Source organism: Vicia villosa, linkage group LG6, assembly GCF_029867415.1.
Source record: "Vicia villosa cultivar HV-30 ecotype Madison, WI linkage group LG6, Vvil1.0, whole genome shotgun sequence".
NCBI classification, from domain to species: Eukaryota; Viridiplantae; Streptophyta; class Magnoliopsida; order Fabales; family Fabaceae; genus Vicia; species Vicia villosa.
Window position 1 is genome coordinate 64756818 of NC_081185.1, and position 20359 is coordinate 64777176.

A 20359-nucleotide genomic window follows, 5' to 3' on the forward strand; every position below is an offset into this window, starting at 1 on the left:
ATCAGTAGATAACAAAAACTAATGTAACATGGGTTCACATCATTTTTTAATCATATCTCATTCTAATGATAAAGTAAAATAAAGAAAAGCAAATTAAAACAAATATACCAAGAAAAGATGTTATTTCTTTCCATGTACAGCAAATGAACTACACATCTATTCATGTGAAATATATCTCATTATAGTGATATTAAATAAAAAAGCTAAAAAGAAATGAAACAAAAGTAAAAATCAAACGTGGGGACACAGTGGCCATGATCATTTTTTTGTACTGATATAATCGGGTGATATATACAAAAATTAGTAACCTTCTTACCTAAATTAATAAAATTCCTTCTCTCTGCTTCGTGTTGGAAAATAGACAGAGAAAACAGACCACTGTTTTTATTAATGTAAACTCAAAGAAAACCTCTCATTCTTTCTCACACAAAAATGTAAGCTTTCCTCCTATATATAATACACACAACAAAAGCGATTCTTCCCAGTTTATAGATCGTAAATCTCCCCTATCTTTCATACCGAAGAATACAGCAATTAGCAGTAAACTAAGAAGAAGAATGAAGATACTTACAGTGGCATCAAAAGCTATGGCTGAAGCGGTGCTTCGTGTGAGGCGATACAGCGGAGATCTGTGAGTGTTGTGGGTACTCGTCGGAATCGGTCGAGGGGATGCTTTGAATCACTTTCTGTTTCTTCTGTGTAAAAGATATTGCAAGTGTTTCCCTCCGATTTTCTGCCGCTCCTCCCTTCCTTTTTGTTCACGGTGTCTACGAGCTTTTTAACATGTTTCTTCTGCGGCCACTCTTTTTTCCTCCCCGGCGGCTTCGGAAAATCTTTTCTTTTATATCGGTCAGTTTAGGGTATTTCTGTACCTAATGGGCCTATTGCCCAACTAAGTTAATGAATAATTACAATAATAATAATACTACTAATAAAGTTAATAAAACCTAAAAATAAAAACCTAATAAAAAATAATAATAATATTAATAAAAGCTAATTAAAAAAGTAAGATCTAACATGAACCATCAAATAAGTGGTACACTGGTGGGTCACTTTTCTAAACCGTCAGATTTGTTTGAAGGTTTAGATGAATTAAAAATAAATTAAGAACACGTGTAGCTTTTCCTACCAAATTCCTACCAAATCCCTTGTCTTACCTTTTCTCTCATGCTAAGTATTTTCATTCAGGAAAACTAACATAGCTCTTGAGGCATTTTTCCAGCGAGTACCACCACCATGGCTCTCGTCTATCCATGGTTTTCATTTATACAAACTATTCTCAACTTATGCACAATAACCTCCAATATTTAACATAAACTATACAGATTTGAGCACAAACAAACAACACCGTAATTGTCTTGTAAAACTCTATTATGATCTTGTATGTGGCTATAGTCAAAACTCAGAAAAGCAAGAAAAATCATAGATTATTGGTGTTCTTAAAGTAGGATTATCAATTGCTTTTTGCCTATGATTGTAACATTTTTCACAAATTCTAAATTTAATTTAGTTCGAAGATAATGCATTTCCTCAATAAAAATCATTTCATCAACAATAATTCCATGTTCTTTTTTACTTTAATTGAATTTTGATATATTGAGATTCGTGCATGTTTGTGTACAATTTGAAGAAATTGTTAAATTCTTGAATTTATATAGTAGTAATGAAGTATCACACCAGTGTTGTTGTTTTCGGAATTTTTTTGTAAACAGTAACAACACTAGTAAGTGAGAGAGAAAGGAAGGCGTGGGTGCTTGTGGGAGAGACAAGACAAGAATCACCTGCTACAATGAAATATATAACTAGATAGATTTATTTAATCTAACGGTGAATATAAGTGGTACATGGGTGAGGGTCTTAATTGATGCCTCATTCTAGAAGTAACCAATTAAAAAATCCTAATATTAACAACAATTAACAATGTTAAATACAGATAGTTAGTCATGTTAAAATAAATAAAAATCAAAATGTCAGTAAAAACCCTGAAATACCCCCAAAAATGATAAAACCCTTGTGTTAATTGTGCCCAAGCGCCTGGGTCCCAAAATACCTGTTATCCACACCTCTATTCCAATTTATAGGAGAATGCTGCTTTGAATAGTCCCTTGAACCTTGACTTATTAAGGATGAAATGTGGAGGGCAAATTTTGGGGTATGACAGCTGCCCCTGTTCAATCTTCTTAAACCTGAAGAATCAGATAGGCACGTCTGCCTATCGTGATCTAAAGGTAGAAGATGATTGGACACTGAAATGCCCTAAAATTTGCATTTGTCGAGAAGGACTTCTGAGGGAGATGGGCTTACAGATGCCACCCAGAGAAAATGTTCCTCCTTCTTCCTTCTCTCTTTTTTTGTGGAGCAAATGCTCTCTTCTTTTTTCCTCTCTTTTTTTGTAGGAGCTACGCATTCAGATCGTAGCGTGGCCTGAAAAGGCAGTTTTGACTTTATGCAATGCTTATGATGCATGCGATGCATGATGCAGTGAGCTTCTCAAAATAAATGAGAGCGGTGTATGTATATGCAATATGTATGAATGAAGTATGTAAGTTGAAATGATGCATGATTGTTAGTTTATGTAAATCGAAGTGTGTTAGTAATTCTGAAAAGAAAGAAGACACCTTTGATTGTTATTGAAGTTTTGGAGAATATCACTGCCGAGGGACTAACGCGATAAACCCAGTTGAGGAATCGTTTGAAAAATCTTGTATGCCTGGAAAAGCTCCTAGAAAGGATGGAATATGCTTCAAAGAATACTGCCTGAAAAGGCTCCTGAAAAGGAATAGCGAGGACCTTTTGTTGGTTGTGTAATCGGCTTGCTATGGTCAGCAAGCCCCCGCAGTTTGTGAACCCCTACTTACTATAGTTCTAGTAAGTCTTCGTAGTTTGTGAACCCCTCACTTACTATAGTTCTAGTAAGTCTTCGTAGTTTGTGAACCCCTCACTTACCATAGTGCTGGTAAGCTACTCGCAGTTTGTGAACTTCTCACTTACCATAGTGCTGGTAAGCTACTCGCATTTTGTGAACCCCTTACTTACCATAGTGCTGGTAAGCTAATCGCAGTTTGGACCCCAATAGGATTGCTTGCTATAGTTCTAGCAAGTTCACCTGCACCAATAGGATTACTTGTCATAGCTCTGACAAGCTCACCTGCACCATTTGGATCATTTGTCCTAGTTTGGACAATTCACCTGCACCATTTGGATCATTTGCCCTGGTTCGGACAAATTTCCTGCATCATTTAGATCACTTGCCCTAGTTCGGACGAGCTCACCTGCACCAAAGGAATTGCCTGCCATGATTCTGACAAGTGTACCTGCATGAAAGAGATTCACCTGTTTTTAGACTCACGACTCGAGGGTCGGAGACTGGGCTGTTGTCACAGTCAGACGGGAACTGACTACCAGACGGGAACCGGATTTTGATGTAATAGTCAGACGGGAACTGACTACCAGACGGGAACTGGATTTTGACGTAACAGTCAGACGGGAACTAACTACCAGACGGGAACTGGATTTTGATGCAACAGTCAGACGGGAACTGACTACCAGACGGGAACTGGATTTTGATGTAACAGTCAGACGGGAACTGACTTTGAAAATGATTTGGATGGCCAATAAAAATTTGATATGCTAATGCTCATGCGTATGTATGCATGTTTATGGGTGAATGAACAACAAGGTTGCTATCATCGGTAAGGTTACCGGGAGCATCAATCAGGTGATTGGAAATAATATCTCAGTAAGGTTACTGGCATCGGTAAGGTTACCGGAAGCATCAATCAGGTGATTGGAAATAATACCTCAGTAAGGTTACTGGCATCGGTAAGGTTACCGGAAGCATCAATCAGGTGATTGGAAATATTACCTCAGTAAGGTTACTGGCATCGGTAAGGTTACCGGAAGCATCAATCAGGTGATTGGAAATAATACCTCAGTAAGGTTACTGGCATCGGTAAGGTTACCGGAAAGTGGGTGGATAATGCTTATGCTCATGTATACGTGGACGAATGAAACGAAGTAATGTCTTCTATAAGACTACCTGAAAAGGTCTTTTGAATGGATATGAAAATTTGTCTTGAAGAAGACTACCCGAAGGGGTCCCTAGAATGGATAGAAATTTGTCTTGAAGAAGACTGCCTGGAAAGGTTCTTAGAGTAGATAGAAATTTGTCTTAAAGAAGATCACCTGAAAAGGTTCTTAGCAAGGGATGAAGAATGTCTTTAAAAACGACTACCTGAAAAGGTTAAAAGATGTCTTAAAGAAGACTACCTGAAGAGGTTTCTGAGAGGGATGATGAATTGTTTTTTTTGAAAGAGACTACCTGAAAAGGTACTTAGGACAAGAATGTCTCGAAGGAAACTACCTGAAAAGGTGCTTAGAATAAGAATGTCTTGCAGAAGACTACCTCAAAAGGTACTTAGAAAAAGGAATGTCTTAAAGAAGACTACCTAAAAAGGTTTGTAGAAAATGGAATGTCTTAAAGAAGACTACCTAAAAAGGTTTGTAGAATGTCTTAAAGAATACTACTTTAAAAGGTGATTAGAAAAAAGACAATGTCTTGAAGAAGACTACCTGAAAAGGTGCTTAGAAAAAGGATAATGTCTTGAAGAAGACTACCTAAACAGGTGCTTAGAAAGGTAATGTCCTGAAGAAGACTGCCTGAAAAGGAACTTAGAAAAGAAATGTCTTGAAAAAAGACTACCTAAAGAGGTTCTTGGAAATGGTGATAATTTGTCTTGCATAAGACAGCTTGAGGAAACTCCTAGAAAGGATCGTGAGATTCGTCCTAAAGAAGACCACATAAAGAGTTACGGTGTAATGTATCAACCAATGTATGTAATGCGTGATTTGTATGTATTTGTGTGATGCTCCAATGGTAGGTTATTAATAACCAAAGCGTATATAGTTCGCTGGAGTTGCAGGTCTGTTTGCTAGGATGGGGTGTGATGCTAGCGCGATTTCCCAATACCTGTTTTGTTTGAGCTCGGAAGATCGTAGTTAGGAGAAAGATTTGTTCGATATTGTAAAGTGCGAGAACGCCGTTTTCCTTTTGTTGTGTGTCTTGCGGATTTGATATCCATTGCCCCAGTATTTTCATGGAGAAAGATGCTTATGAAGGAAGTGCCCCAGGGAATAGCCTTGTCATATGCTTCGATGTTTAGATTGAAGGGTGTGCCCCTGATCTCCAGGTCATGGAAGGTTATCCATAGTGTTCTATCCTTTGAATTTGAATTCTTCCCATGTCTGACATGCCCCTGTTTGAGATTGCTTTGAGATGTGCCCCAAGTCGATTGAACCTTAGGAAGACTGCCCCTAGTTAATAGGATGTTCGATTGTATGCCCCTGTGCTCCTTGAAATTTTTGCCCCTGTTTAGGAGAACCCCCTAGATGTGGTTCCCCCGACTCCAGGGTCTTTATTAGAAATGATCACCTTTGATTAACCCATTTCGAGATTTCCTCGATGCTAAGTGTATACTCGTAGATGGTGTTGTACTTTTTGAGAAGTAGCTCCAATGGAATGCGTATGCAAGTTTTGAAATCGAAGTCCGTTATGAATTAGGACTGGATGGTTTCGAAAAGAATGCTTGAAGAAGCATCGTTATTAGAAGTAGTTTTAACAAACATAGGAGTCAGTATAACAAATTCCTGCTTAATATGCTTTCGTAGTTAACCTTGCCTCAATTAGGACTTTTAAATGTTGTAACTTGGCCTGGTTCATGTTTTAAGAAACAATGGATATAAGGCTCAAAATTTTATTTATCCCACCCCTTTCCCCTTGATGTTCTCCAGATCCTAAAAGGTCGCCTAATCCAATGGATGTGCTTTGTTTGCAAGAGAATCGTTTCAGTCTCGATGTTGAGCAGAAGCCTTAGTAGAGATCCAAACTTTGATGACATACGTTGTAAAGATCCAAGCATTGATGTGAAGCTTTGATGGTTTAGCAGTCACAAGATTATCCTTTGTATTTCGCCTTTGTTTTTATCCCTTATTTTTGCATGGGCTAATTCTTTTGAATTTAACCCATCGGGATGCCCCAATTTTGCCTAAGTCTTTTTGTTTCCTTTTACGGAATTTTCATTTTGACTTAGCGGGCGTTTTTTATTCTTGAAAGCTCCTTTTGAGATTGATTCTTGGATATTGCATGTTGTGACTGCTATGTTGATTTTGATTTGTAAGCTTCGCCTTTGATACTTCCTCGATCTTGAATGATGTAATGAGGAAGAAGGTGTTGTAAATGTTACCTCCATTGCTTCCTCAATCTTGGATGAATGCGAGGAAGAAGATATGCTTGAACCTTATGCTTGGATTGACTGATTCTCTTGGCAACCAAAATACATCATTGAATTAGTTGACATCTACCCTGCCCCTGGTTAAAATCAAGGTTCTTTTGAAAAGTAGAAACAAACTCCAACTCCTGGCTCGAGGGGGTAACGAGGGATTAACATCCTTATATCTCCACTGTTTGGGAATGGAAACAATGCCTGTACATCCTCGGCTTGGTCTTACCTTGAAAGCATACGTTCAGCTGGACTTAGTCATTTGTATTCGTCATTCTCCCTCAAGTTTGTTAATAACCCTAAAAATAGAAATGTGTGACTGGAAAGTCATGGTAGTGAGTGAATGAATTGACTCCAAAACCTGCATGGTTGTCCCATTAGAAATACTAATCCGAAGGTACAACTTTTATCTTGAGTAACACTTGGCGGTCGTAAGGGTTGAAATTGTGAGCACGGTAAACACCTATTGATCCTAGGGATAATCTCCTTTGTAGATCCACTGACCTTGTTTCACTCCTTAGATTCTTAAACTTGTAGAAGTGAGGGCAACCTCGAATTTTCTTTGGACATGTCAACCTGGCGGGAATAAATCGTTAGCGGTGGGTTTTCGTCGTATTGGAACTTCATGAGTTTCCTTTGACTGAACCTCTTTTGCTTTTCCTAAGGATAGTATCACCTATGACCCTTTTTTCTTGGTGTGGGGCTGACATATGTCGAATTCCCTCCATCGTAGTTATGCCTCTTTGTTCAGGATATTGCCCCAGTTGGACTAATCCTTGCCCCCAGGTTATCGTAGAGCGTCCTCGAAAGTTTGATATGTTCTAAGATGAACCCCTTTATAACTAGATACATCTTGAGTGTATCTATGAGGGAACTCTTTGTTGAACTAATCCTTGCTCGATGACAACCTTCATTGTATTCATAATCCTGTTATGACAAGGCATGGACATGCGGCTGGCATGGCGAAAGGCATCTTTTTTTTCTTTAGCAAGACTAAGATCTTTTATTCTCCTTGATCCGTAGTCTACAATCCTTTGATTTTTTTTTGGGAGTTTCGGGAAACCGGCTAGCATGGTTGGTATGGATGCGGGCGAAGATAGAAATGCAAATGTGAATGTATGAATGCATGAAAATGCAAATGCACGCGTAAGCGAGAGACTCCTTGTATTGTAACTCCGTGTATGCAGATGTGTAACATATGATCCTGGGGATGGCCTTAGAGGCGACATTATAGACCCTCTTGGAATCTTTGCAGGATAAATGTTATGACACGCTAAAGGAAATCCCTTGGAATCGAGAGTATGCAGAAGATAGCGGCTAGTGACCGTTCAAGATAGTCACTAAATCTCATGGCCGTCGAGAGGCCAATCAACATGTACCAATGAATTTATCCCTCGTGGGAAGGTTCTCTATGCGGAACACAACCTATCTAAGGACGATATGGACGAAGAGAAATCCCTACAGGCTAGGGATGTGATGTGTAAATGGAGATCCCAAACTCTACAAGTTAGAGGGTGCGCGGGAATAAGCATGGAGTGACCGTTCAGGACATGTCACTAGATTTCATAGCCATCGAGAGGCCAATCGAACGCATGCTAGTGAAGTTGTCCTTCGGGGAAGGACGCGTCATTGTGGAAACACGTGGATGTAACAGAAAATCCCTGTATGCTAAGGAGTACGTAGTAGCAAGCACGGGGTGACCGTTCGAGACAGTCACTAGATCGCATGGCCATCGAGAGGCCAATTGACGTGCGTTAATGGAAATGTCCTTCGTGGGAAGGACGCGTAGTTGCAAGAATACAAGGATATAAAAATAAAATCCCCACAGGCTAGGGGATGCATAGATGGTGATGTCTTCCGTGGGAAAGACACGGTCTTTTAGAAATTAGAGTCCCTACAGGCTAGGGACCACGTGGGGATACCTGCAAAATTGAAACGTATAGACATTCGAAGTATATAAATTGCAAACATATAATGAGCACAAAAGCACAAAAGTCCTAAGTTCATAGGTTCGACGTAGGGGGGCTCTAGGGAGCCAACCTTTTTATGGGGTGTTCTAGAAGGTCTCATGGGGTCGTTCGTAGCCTCCGAGACTTTTGTCTCTTCGGATTTTAGAACAACTCATTTTATCCATGAGGTTCGAATTTTTGGGGTAGGTTCTCGGAGAGATCAGCCAAGTATCCAGTCCAGCCCTCAACAAAGTCAAGCCTCGTTTTGGACCTTTCCGAATACTCAACCCACTCCGAGTGGAGTTATCAATGAGACTCGTAGGCGATTCATACTCCCCTATTGATCTCAAAGTTAACTCCCACACTTAGGGTTTAACACAACATAAAAAAACACCAGCAAATATAATAGAAATAAATATTCACTTAAATAAATATTTAATTAAATTGCAGTAATGAAATTGAAAAGGAAAATAAATAAGTAAATAAAATTTAAATATTTGAAACTAACCTTGAATCCGGCCGCTTGCAATTTAAAAAATACAATACGCAGCAAATATTTAAATAAACAGATTTTTTTTATAAACAGGTATTTATTCAATCGATGTAAAAGATGAAATTATAAATAAATAAATAAAGTAAAAACTTTAAATATTTAAATATAAATAAACCCTAATTTTTGGCAAATTAGCCAAACCCTAAAAAAGTTTGCCAAAAACCTAAACCCTGCCAAAGCCTATAGGAGCATAGCATTCACCATTTAAGTGTCCCCAGCAGAGTCGCCAGCTGTAGCAACCTGCCCTAAAAATTAATATTTAGAGTCGCCACCTATTCTGAAGGGCGAATAGGAAACCCTACGCAGTATAGAGATCAGGGTAAGATACTATATTCAGGTCGAGGGAAGGTGTTAGGCACCCTCAACCCTTTCCTAAAGGCTAACATCTCAAAGATAAAGGTTTATGGCAAGGTTTATAAAGAAAGTTGACAAACAGTTAATAGGGTTAAAGACATGATTAAGATTTGGAGGAAGGGGACTCGCCTTGTTGCCAAGTGCCTACGTACCTCCTTATGGAGGATCAGAGTCTACGTAGTTCGGGGACAGGGTTGTACGCCTTAGAGTTGAATTGAATGTATTTGAATTTGTTTTGAAGTTGTTTTGAAATGCGAATGTTCGAAGGTATTTTGAGTTACCTTATCGTAGTTGTGAACATCGCAGTGTTGAGACACCGTAGTATCGTGGTTTAGTGTATTTTGAGTGTTTTAGGATTTGGGCGTACAACCCTGATTTTAATTGGTTACCATTAGTCGCGATAATCAATAGGTTTGATTACCATGGCTAACGGATTAAAGGGAGGATTGCTAACCACTATAATCGATAGATTCAATTATCGCGAATAGCAAATGTGCGTATTTTAATTATCGTTATCCCTCATAATCGATAGATTCGATTATAAATAATAACGAATTTTAATAAAGGGAAAATGCTAATCATCGTAACCAATAGCTTTGGTTAAAACCGTTTAGCAAAATAAATGTTATTTATATTTGATTGTTTTTGTTTTTATATATTTTCATACATCTAATTTTAAAGGTCAAGACTAAATCTAAGACTAATAATGTAATATAAAATACAAACACTTAGGCCTAAATTTGAACTAACCATACATAGCTCAAAAGAGAAATACAAATAGAGTAGTAAATTAAAAATAATAAAAACGAAAGAAGGGTATATCAGTAGATAACAAAAACTAATGTAACATGGGTTCACATCCTTTTTTAATCATATCTCATTCTAATGATAAAGTAAAATAAAGAAAAGCAAATTAAAACAAATATACCAAGAAAAGATGTTATTTCTTTCCATGTACAGCAAATGAACTACACATCTATTCATGTGAAATATATCTCATTATAGTGATATTAAATAAAAAAGCTAAAAAGAAATGAAACAAATGTAAAAATCAAACGTGGGGACACAGTGGCCATGATCATTTTTTTGTACTGATATAATCGGGTGATATATACAAAAATTAGTAACCTTCTTACCTAAATTAATAAAATTCCTTCTCTCTGCTTCGTGTTGGAAAATAGACAGAGAAAACAGACCACTGTTTTTATTAATGTAAACTCAAAGAAAACCTCTCATTCTTTCTCACACAAAAATGTAAGCTTTCCTCCTATATATAATACACACAACAAAAGCGATTCTTCCCAGTTTATAGATCGTAAATCTCCCCTATCTTTCATACCGAAGAATACAGCAATTAGCAGTAAACTAAGAAGAAGAATGAAGATACTTACAGTGGCATCAAAAGCTATGGCTGAAGCGGTGCTTCGTGTGAGGCGATACAGCGGAGATCTGTGAGTGTTGTGGGTACTCGTCGGAATCGGTCGAGGGGATGCTTTGAATCACTTTCTGTTTCTTCTGTGTAAAAGATATTGCAAGTGTTTCCCTTCGATTTTCTGCCGCTCCTCCCTTCCTTTTTGTTCACGGTGTCTACGAGCTTTTTAACATGTTTCTTCTGCGGCCACTCTTTTTTCCTCCCCGGCGGCTTCGGAAAATCTTTTCTTTTATATCGGTCAGTTTAGGGTATTTCTGTATCTAATGGGCCTATTGCCCAACTAAGTTAATGAATAATTACAATAACAATAATACTACTAATAAAGTTAATAAAACCTAAAAATAAAAACCTAATAAAAAATAATAATAATATTAATAAAAGCTAATTAAAAAATCCTAATATTAACAACAATTAACAATGTTAAATACAGATAGTTAGTCATGTTAAAATAAATAAAAATCAAAATGTCAGTAAAAACCCTGAAATACCCCCAAAAATGATAAAACCCTTGTGTTAATTGTGCCCAAGCGCTTGGGTCCCAAAATACCTGTTATCCACACCTCTATTCCAATTTATAGGAGAATGCTGCTTTGAATAGTCCCTTGAACCTTGACTTATTAAGGATGAAATGTGGAGGGCAAATTTTGGGGTATGACAGTATAGTTTATGCCTTCTTGCTGACTATAGCCCTGAGCAACCAGTATGCTTTGTTTCTTACAACTTCTCCTTTTTCGCTTAGCTTGTTTCTGAAGACCCATTTGGTTCCAATGATGTTGAATCCTTTTAGTCTAGGAATAAGATCTCAAACGTTATTCCTTGTAAACTGATTAAGTTCTTCTTGCATGGATATTATCCATTCAGGATCCTCCAGAGCTTGATCAACAGAAGTTGGCTCAATAAGAGATACTAGACCAAATTGACATTCTGCAGTGTTCTTGAGGAATGATCTCGTTCTAATAAGATCTTCTCTCTTCCTAATGATAACATCTTCTGGGTGAGCAGAGTTGATTCTAAAAGATCTTCTGATAGTTGGCTCTTCAGAAATTCTGAGATTCTCCAATGAAGCAGCAACTTGATCTTCTGACTCCTTGCTTCTGGGTTCTTCAGCTTCTGAGTTAAATATTTCAATATCTGCAAAATTCTCAAACTACTTTGGCTTTTCAAGACCAAGCTTATCATCAAATCTGATATTGATTGATTCTTCAACAATCAATGTTTCAGTATTGTATACTCTGTAGCCTTTAGAGCGTTCAGAATATCCAAGAAGGAAACACTTTTGTGCCTTAGAATCAAACTTACTCAGATGATCTTTAGTGTTTAGAATATAACAAATACATCCAAGTGGATGGAAATAAGAAATGTTGGGATTTTTGTTCTTCCACAATTCATAAGGAGTCTTATTAAGAATAGGTCTTATAGAGATTCTATTATCAATATAACACGCAGTATTTATTGCTTCTGCCAAAAAATGCTTACCCATATTGGTTTCGTTAATCATGGTTCTGGCAATTTCTTGTAGAGTCTTATTCTTTCGCTCTACAACTCTATTTGGTGTGGAGTTCTAGGGCAAGAGAAATCATGGGCAATACCATTTTCTTTGAAATAAATCTCAAATAATCTGTCCTCAAATTTGCCACCATGATCACTTCTGACCTTTATGATTTTACACTCTTTCTCAGATTGAATCTGAGTGCAGAAGTCAAAGAACACAAAATGAGACTCATCCTTGTGTTTCACGAACTTTACCCATGTCCATCGGCTATAATCATATACGATGACTAATCCATATTTCTTCCCTCTAACAAATGCTGTTTTGACTGGTCCAAACAGATCAATGTGCAGAAGTTCTAGTGGCCTAGAGGAAGAGACAACATTCTTAGATTTGAATGCAGGTTTGGAAAACTTCCCTTTCTAACATGCTTCGCAAAGAGCATCTGATTTATATTTCAGATTAGGGAGTCCTATGACCAGATTTAGTTTGTTAATCTGAGAAATCTTTCTCAAACTAGCATGGCCTAATCTTCTGTGTCAGACCCATTGCTCTTCGCTAACAGACATAAGACAAGTTTCCTTTTGATTCTTAAGATCCTGAAGATCAATCTTGTAAATGTTGTTCTTTCTCTTGTCTGTAAATAAGATTGAGCCATCCTTCTGACTTACAGCTTTACAAGACTTTTGATTAAAGATTATGTCATAACCATTGTCATTTAATTGACTTATGGACAATAAGTTATGAGCTAATCCATCTACAAGAAGAACATTAGTTATGGAAGGAGAGTTACCAATACTTATGGTTCCAGAGCCAACTATCTTGCCCTTCTGATCTCCTCCAAAATTTACTTCTCCAGCGGACTTAAGCACCAGGTCTTGGAACATAGACCTTTTTCCCGTCATGTGTCGCGAGCACCCAGAGTCCAGGTACCATGACATGTTTTGCTTTTTCTTCTTTGCTGCCATGGATATCTCTTCAGAGTCAGAGTCTGATTCTGATGTAGATTCTGATTCAGCATCCACAGTAGCCATCAGCACTATGTTGGCTTGCTCGTCTTCAGAGTCTGATTTTGATTCTCATGAATCTCAATCATCCCAAGTTGCCATAAGACCTTTTTTCTTCTGGAACTTCTTCTTGGGCTTTTCCCTCTGAAGCTTTGGACACTCACTTTTGTAATGTCCTGGCTCCTTGCACTCAAAGCATGTGACCTTCTTTTTGTCAGATCTTTTGATTCCAAAAGATTCTCCTCTTTCAGGCTTTTTAGAACTTCTGAAGTTCTTGAACTTACTTTGTTTACTCTTCCAGAGTTGGTTTACCCTTCTGGAGATCATGGACAGTTCGTCTTCATCTTCTTCTGATTCTGACTCTTCAGGATCTTCTTCTTCCGCCTGAAAAGCGTTAGTGCATTTTTTATTCAAAGATTTTAAAGAAATAGACTTACCTTTCTTTTGAGGTTCATTAGCATCCAGCTCTATTTCGTGACTCCTCAAGGCGCTGATCAGCTCTTCCAAAGAGACTTCATTCAGATTCTTTGCTATCTTGAATGCAGTCACCATTGTGCCCCATCTTCTGGGCAAGCTTCTGATGATCTTCTTCACATGATCAGCCTTTGTATATCCCTTGTCAAGAACTCTTAATCCAGCAGTTAGAGTTTGAAATCTTGAGAACATTGTTTCAATGTTTTCATCATCCTCCATCTTGAAGGCTTCGTACTTCTGGATCAAGGCAAGAGCTTTTGTCTCCTTGACTTGGGCATTGCCTTCATGAGTCATCTTCAAGGATTCAAAGATGTCATGGGCAGTTTCTCTATTTGATATCTTCTCATATTCAGTATGAGAAATAGCATTCAGCAGAATAGTCCTTGACTTGTGATGATTTTTGAATTGTTTCTTTTAATCATCACTCATATCTTGTCTTGACAACTTTGCTCCACTAGAATTTACCGGATGTTTGTAACCATCCACAAGTAAGTCCCATAAATCACCATCTAGACCTAGAAAATAACTTTCCAATCTGTCTTTCCAGTATTCAAAGTTTTCACCATCAAATACTGGTGGTCTAGAATAACCATTTCCATGGTTGTGTTGATCATTTGAAGTAGATGTAGAAGTAGATGTAACAATATCAACCATATTGACTTTGTGTTTTTCTCCCTGAATCTTTTTCTAACACGGTTAAGTGCTTGCACCTAGAACCGGCGCTCTGATGCCAATTGAAGGATAGAAAAACACTTAGAAAGGGGGGTTTTAATAAGTGTGACTTTAAAAACTCTTAAGATAAAAACAATGAACACAATATTTTTATCCTGGTTCGTTGTGAACGAAACTACTCCAGTCCACCCCCCTTAGAGTGATTTACCTCAACTGAGGATTTAATCCACTAATCAAACTTGATTACAATGGTTATCCACTTAAAAACACTCTAAGTCTTCTAGAGTATACTGATCACACCTTGATCACTCTAGGAAATCAACACTTAGAAACTTCTAAGTCTTCTAGAGTCTACTGATCTCACTGATCACTATAGGAACCTTTTACAATCAATGTAAAATAAATGTTACAAGAGTTTGAATTGCTTCTTAGAAAGCTATAATAACAACTGTGATATTTCTCTTGAGTTCTATGTTTAACACTCACTAAGTATTACAAAGTATGTGAGGTTGAAGATGAAGGTCGTATGATTTGAATTTAGCAGCGTTTCATTATGATAGCAAAAGTTCGTTTATAGCTTCTGATCAGAACTTTATATTTATAGGCGTTTGAGAAGATGACCGTTGGGTTGCATTTAATGCTTTGCGTGAATAGTACAGCTTTGCATTTAATGTTTCACACTTTTTTCAATTACCTCGAGCCTTGCTTTTCCTGCTTTTACTGACTTTGTCTTTTGTAGCTTCAACGTTCCTTTTTTCAGTCTTACTAGTAGGGATGTCAACGGGGCAGATATTGTTCGGAGGATGCTTCTCCACTCCCCGCCCCGCCCCCAAATTTAGTCCCCATCCCCATCCCCAATCCCCGCCACGGGGGAATATTTCCCTCCATCCCCATCCCCACAGATCCCCACGGATATCCACGGAGATCGAATCTTAAGAAAATTTCTACACTTTTTGATCAAAACTATGACTCTAGTATTTTGTTTTTTTTTCTGTATTTTTTAAAATGCATATATTTGCATCTTTATTTTATAAAAAAAATCAAAATACATATTGCATCAATAATAAATAAAAAAAGCAAAAGAACTTAATGTTGCTAATATTTTTTATGTAAATAAATAAATAGTAACATAACTTCTTGCTACCGTGCTTCCACTAATTTACTACCACAATACTGATGTCGTCCAGCGCAAGTGGTTGATTATGTGTGACAAATCTATAACTTCTAATGACTCTTCATTTTCTAATACATTGTAAAATTATATAATTATATAATATATAAAATATATAAATTAACATATATCTTCAGAGTCGGGGAATCCACGGGGCGGAGGATACTTTCCCAATCCCCGCCCCAAAGTGTTATCGGGGGAACTTTTCCCTCCATCCCCATCCCCATGGGGAAAAAAATCCCCAACTTCGGATCTCCGCACAGATATTCCCCGCAGGGATCCCCATTAACAGATGCAATTGACATCCCTACTTACTAGCCTGTCATATAGTACTTGCTTCTGACTCTGATGTTTGTGAATACAATGTTTGAATAATCAGAGTCTCAGCTTGGTACAGAGCATCTTCTGTTCTTCTGACTTTGAAGAGCTTGAGCGTGATACCATAAGAGCTTCAGTGCTTCTGCTTCTGAAGTCATGTTCTTCTGATGCTTCATTAGACCATGTTTTGATTCTGCTTGACCATCTTCTGATGTCTTGCGAGAGCATGTTCTAATGTTGCAATCGTGAACCTTTTAAGTAAGTGCTTCTTAGCGCTGAATTGTGCATACTCCTTATATATTTCTTGAAATGGAAAATGCATAGGATTAGAGTACCACATTGTCTTATACAAAATTCATATATAATGTTATCATCAAAACAAGAATATTGATCAGAACAAATCTTGTTCTAACAACTTTATCTTGAGCTGACCATAGATCATTCGGATGTTTAGTGGAAGAAATTATTCATCAATAAAAATGCTTGGCGTCGTACAAAGTTCATGTTGTGGACAACATGTCACAACAAATTGCCCACTAAGAAAAGGTTGAACAGGTTTAGTTTCCTTGACACTAGCATTTGTAGTTGTTGCAATGAGACTGAAACGCTGAACCACCTCTTCTTCTCATGCAAAGTGTTATCTGATATTTGGGCTCGTGTTCTTGACTGGATGCATTGGGTCCGTACCTCGAAGATTTGGGATGAGGAAATTTGATGGGTTCTTCATGCTAGTAAGGGAAAAGGGAGTAAAGCTAAAGTGCTTAATTGTGCGTTTACAGAGACGGTCTATGAATCGTGGTTTTTTAGAAACCGTCTCTGTTTTGGTCCTCCTATAGCTAGTGATATCATTTCTCAAAAAATTATGATTGTGTTACCTACAGGTGTTAGATGAAGAGTATGCTTAGAAACTACATTGCTAGCCTTATGCTTCCTAATTAATCTGTTTGTTTTTTATGGCTGGATCGATTAGATCCCCTTTGTACTTTTTTGTTTTTGGTTAATGGAATAAAGTATATCATTTCTAAAAAAAAAGGAACTAAAATTAGTATTGAAAAATTTATATGAACAAAAATTTAAAAGAATTTTTTAAATGAGTTAAAAACAAAAAAGTATATAGACGGTAATTAAAAACTGATTGATTTTATTTATGAATTAAAAATAAAATTAGACGTATTTAAAAGGATAAAAAATATATTTAAATAAAAATATAAAATTGAATATCAATAACTAGTTAATTAATTATTGAGACATAGAATATTTGATTTCATAATAATTAATTTTCTTTTTGATTAATATTTTTATTAATTATTGAAACAATTAGTATATTTATTGAAATAATTTACTTGATAAATCTAATGGCCATTAATTGGCTGCATAACATCAATTATAAACAAACTGCACATAATCATCAGATGAGAGAGAAAGTAGCGGTCCCTCTCCCTTCTCTCTAGGTTCTTTTTGGTTCTTCTTGGTTCTTCTTTTCTTGGTTTCCACGGAGTGGCAACGTGTATACAAGAAAGGTTTTAGGAATGCAGCACCAAAATGGGATTGTTTTCCATTCGGAAGGAGGCAGGCGGGCTTTGGAGAAAAGATTTCTTCTTTCTATTTTTCTACATTCCCTGACAGATGCAAGGTGGTGGATTTATTCAAATTGTTTGGTTGTGTGGGAGAGGTTGTGGAGGTGCTGATACCTCCTAGGCGAAACAAATTCGGGAAGCGCTTCGGTTTCGCAAGGTTTAAGGAGGTGTTGGATGAGAGAATGATGGCAGTGAGGATGGATAACATTATGATAGATGGGAAAAAGATTTATGCTAACCAACCTAGATTTCAGAGAAGTGGAAGGCAATGGAGAACAACTGAGGTGCAGAGACGCGAAGGGGGCGTAAGGCGGTGGCTCCGACTTTAACTAATAGATCGGTGGAGAGTTCCATCTCGTTTGTTGAGGTCGTTCAGGAGGGAGTCAAGAAGAAAGAATCCCAGGTTGAGGCTTACTCCTTTAGCTTTTCCTCTGGATCGGAGCTAAGGGACAGATGGAAGAAGACATTTATTGGGGAGGTGTTGTTTCCAGGAGAATCGTATAATATCCAAACTCATTTAGAAATCAAAGGTTTTTTCTCAATCAAAGTCCATCCATTGGGGGCGAATATTTGCTTGCTTGAGGAGATGGAGGAAGGGATTATTCAAGAGCTGATTGAGGAGGGTAAATGGTGGTGGCAACAGGGGTTCAAATATTTAAGACCATGGCATGAAATGATGTCGATTCGGAGAGGGTGGTATGGGTAAGAGTCTATGGTGTTCCTTATCACGCTTGGAGCACAGATTTCTTCGAGTCTCTAGCCAACCAAATCGGTGCTTATATTTGTGTGGACGAGAACACCATGTCGGGAAGCAACATGGATATAGCAAGGTTTATAGTTAGGGTTTCTTCCATTTTCATTCTCCCTGATGTACTGAAGGTATCAATTGATGGGGCACCATTCTCTTTGAATCTCCGAGAAGATTCCTACGGGCCGTTAGGATAGTCGCACATAAGCCTTCTGAGAAGGATTTGAATTCAATCTCTTCCTCAAGTTATGAGGATTCTGCTAATTCTAATAACCAGGAAGACGGAGATGTTGATCTAGGTTCAGCGGTTGGCCCTTCGGACAATGAAGCAGTGGATGTTACTAGAAGTTTTGAGGAGGAAATCCACAAGCAGAAAGAGGGGATCGCAAACGTTAAGCAAAGGTACAAAGGCGAATTTTCAGAAATTACAGAAAGTTCTGACAACTTTTTGGGGATAGAGTCAGACCTTAGGGAGGCGGATGAGACATTTGATAAAGCGTTATAGACAATTTTGGAGAATAAAAAGAAGGCTCAGGATAATAACCATCAGATCTTGGAATTATCTTCTGAACACACCTTTTCATATCTTCTCCCTTTATGCGGTGCTGACTCAGTTTAACAAGTTCCTGAAAGTTCAAATCCTTTTATTAATCCCTCTTTGCATATCCCACATGAAGAGGAGGAAGTTATAACCAAGGGTAGGAGAAAGAAGTCTTTATACTTTAAACACTATGCTGAAGTGGGTGGGCCCAAATTTAAAGTACCACTTAGGCCCAATACGAAATTAAAAAAAAGAACCTTATTCTATTAAAGGTGGGCCGGCCTGCAGAGTTAGAAGACCAATCCAAGTATTTACCAAAGAAAATTCGTTCTTCATCTTAACTATCGGCTGCCTATCCTTCAGATAACATTTTGGGCTCTAATGTTCAATCTGAAGGTTTCCATCCTGATAATTCTGATATAGTTAGGTGTAACACCAGAACCCTATCCAATTTTGGAGCTGCGTGTGATGTTAAAATGTGTGATGCTTTGACTAAGATTGGAGTGGTGTCAGGTTGTCCTACGAGGGAAGTTAATAAGAATATGGCAGGAAAGCAGTTAGTGTAAGAAAAAAAATCGGAAGGAAATAAGGCGAAATTAACCTGTTTTAAATGTTTGTTGGAAGCTTTAACATTAGGGGAGGTGGCAGCCTTGTTAAAAGGAAGAGGATCAGGAATATAATCAACAAAGGAAGGGCATATTTTTTTCTTATTCTAGAAACCAAATTGATGGAGGTCTCATATTTTGTTGCAAGGAGTTTCTGGGAATGCGACGACATGGAATACTCTTTCTCTGCTTCAGTCGGCTCTGCGGGTGGTTTATTATCTATTTGGAGAGCTCATTCGGTTACTGTTCCGACTAGCTTCAGCGGCCTAGGTTATCTTGGATCGAAAGTGGCTTGGAAAGGAGGTATCTTTTACATTGTTAATGTATATTCTCCTTGTTCTTTGCCTTTAAAACGCCAATTGTGGTCTCGGTTGGTTGATCTGAAAAATAAATATCATGACGGGGAGTGGATTTTTGGAGGAGATTTCAATGCGGTGAAGAATCGGAGAGAAGGAGTGGGTCAATCTTTGAGAAGTGGTAACGTAGAATGGAGGGAATTCTCGGAATTCATTGATGATTTTGGTCTAGTGGACGTTTCTTGTAAAGGAAAGAAGTTTAGTTGGTTTAGTGGGGATGGAAAAGCTAAGAGTAGGATTAATAGATTTCTTGTTTCCGTTAATATCTTTCAATCGTGGGGAATTGTAGGTCAATCGATAGGTAATAGGGATGTTTCCGATCATTGTCCGATTTGGTTATTGGTCGATAAAGAAGATTGGGGTCCTAAACCTTTTAAATTCAATAATGAATGGTTTTCCGACAAGAGCTTCTTTTCTTTTGTGGAGGAGGAATGGAAAGGTTTGGAAGTGCAGGGAAGACGAGATTTTGTTTTGAAAGATAAATTTCGCATTATTAAAGATAGATTGAGGTGGTGGGATAAAAACATCTTTGGGAAGGTTGACATGGAGGTAGAGGAAGGTGTTAGAGATTTGAATGATTCGGATGATAGGGATATTTGGGAAGAGGAGACTCATTTAAACAAGATAAAAGCCTCTAGGAGAATTTGGTTAAATCTAAAGCTAAAGGAGAACATGTTAATTCAAAAATTAAGGCTAAAGTGGTTAAATGATGGAGATTCCAATAGTAAATTTTTTCATAGAGTTATGAAGGAAAGGAGAAGAAGAAATCATATTAGTTCTTTGAACACAAAGGAAGGGGTGGTGAGTTCGGTAAGGGATGTAAAGGAGGCAATGA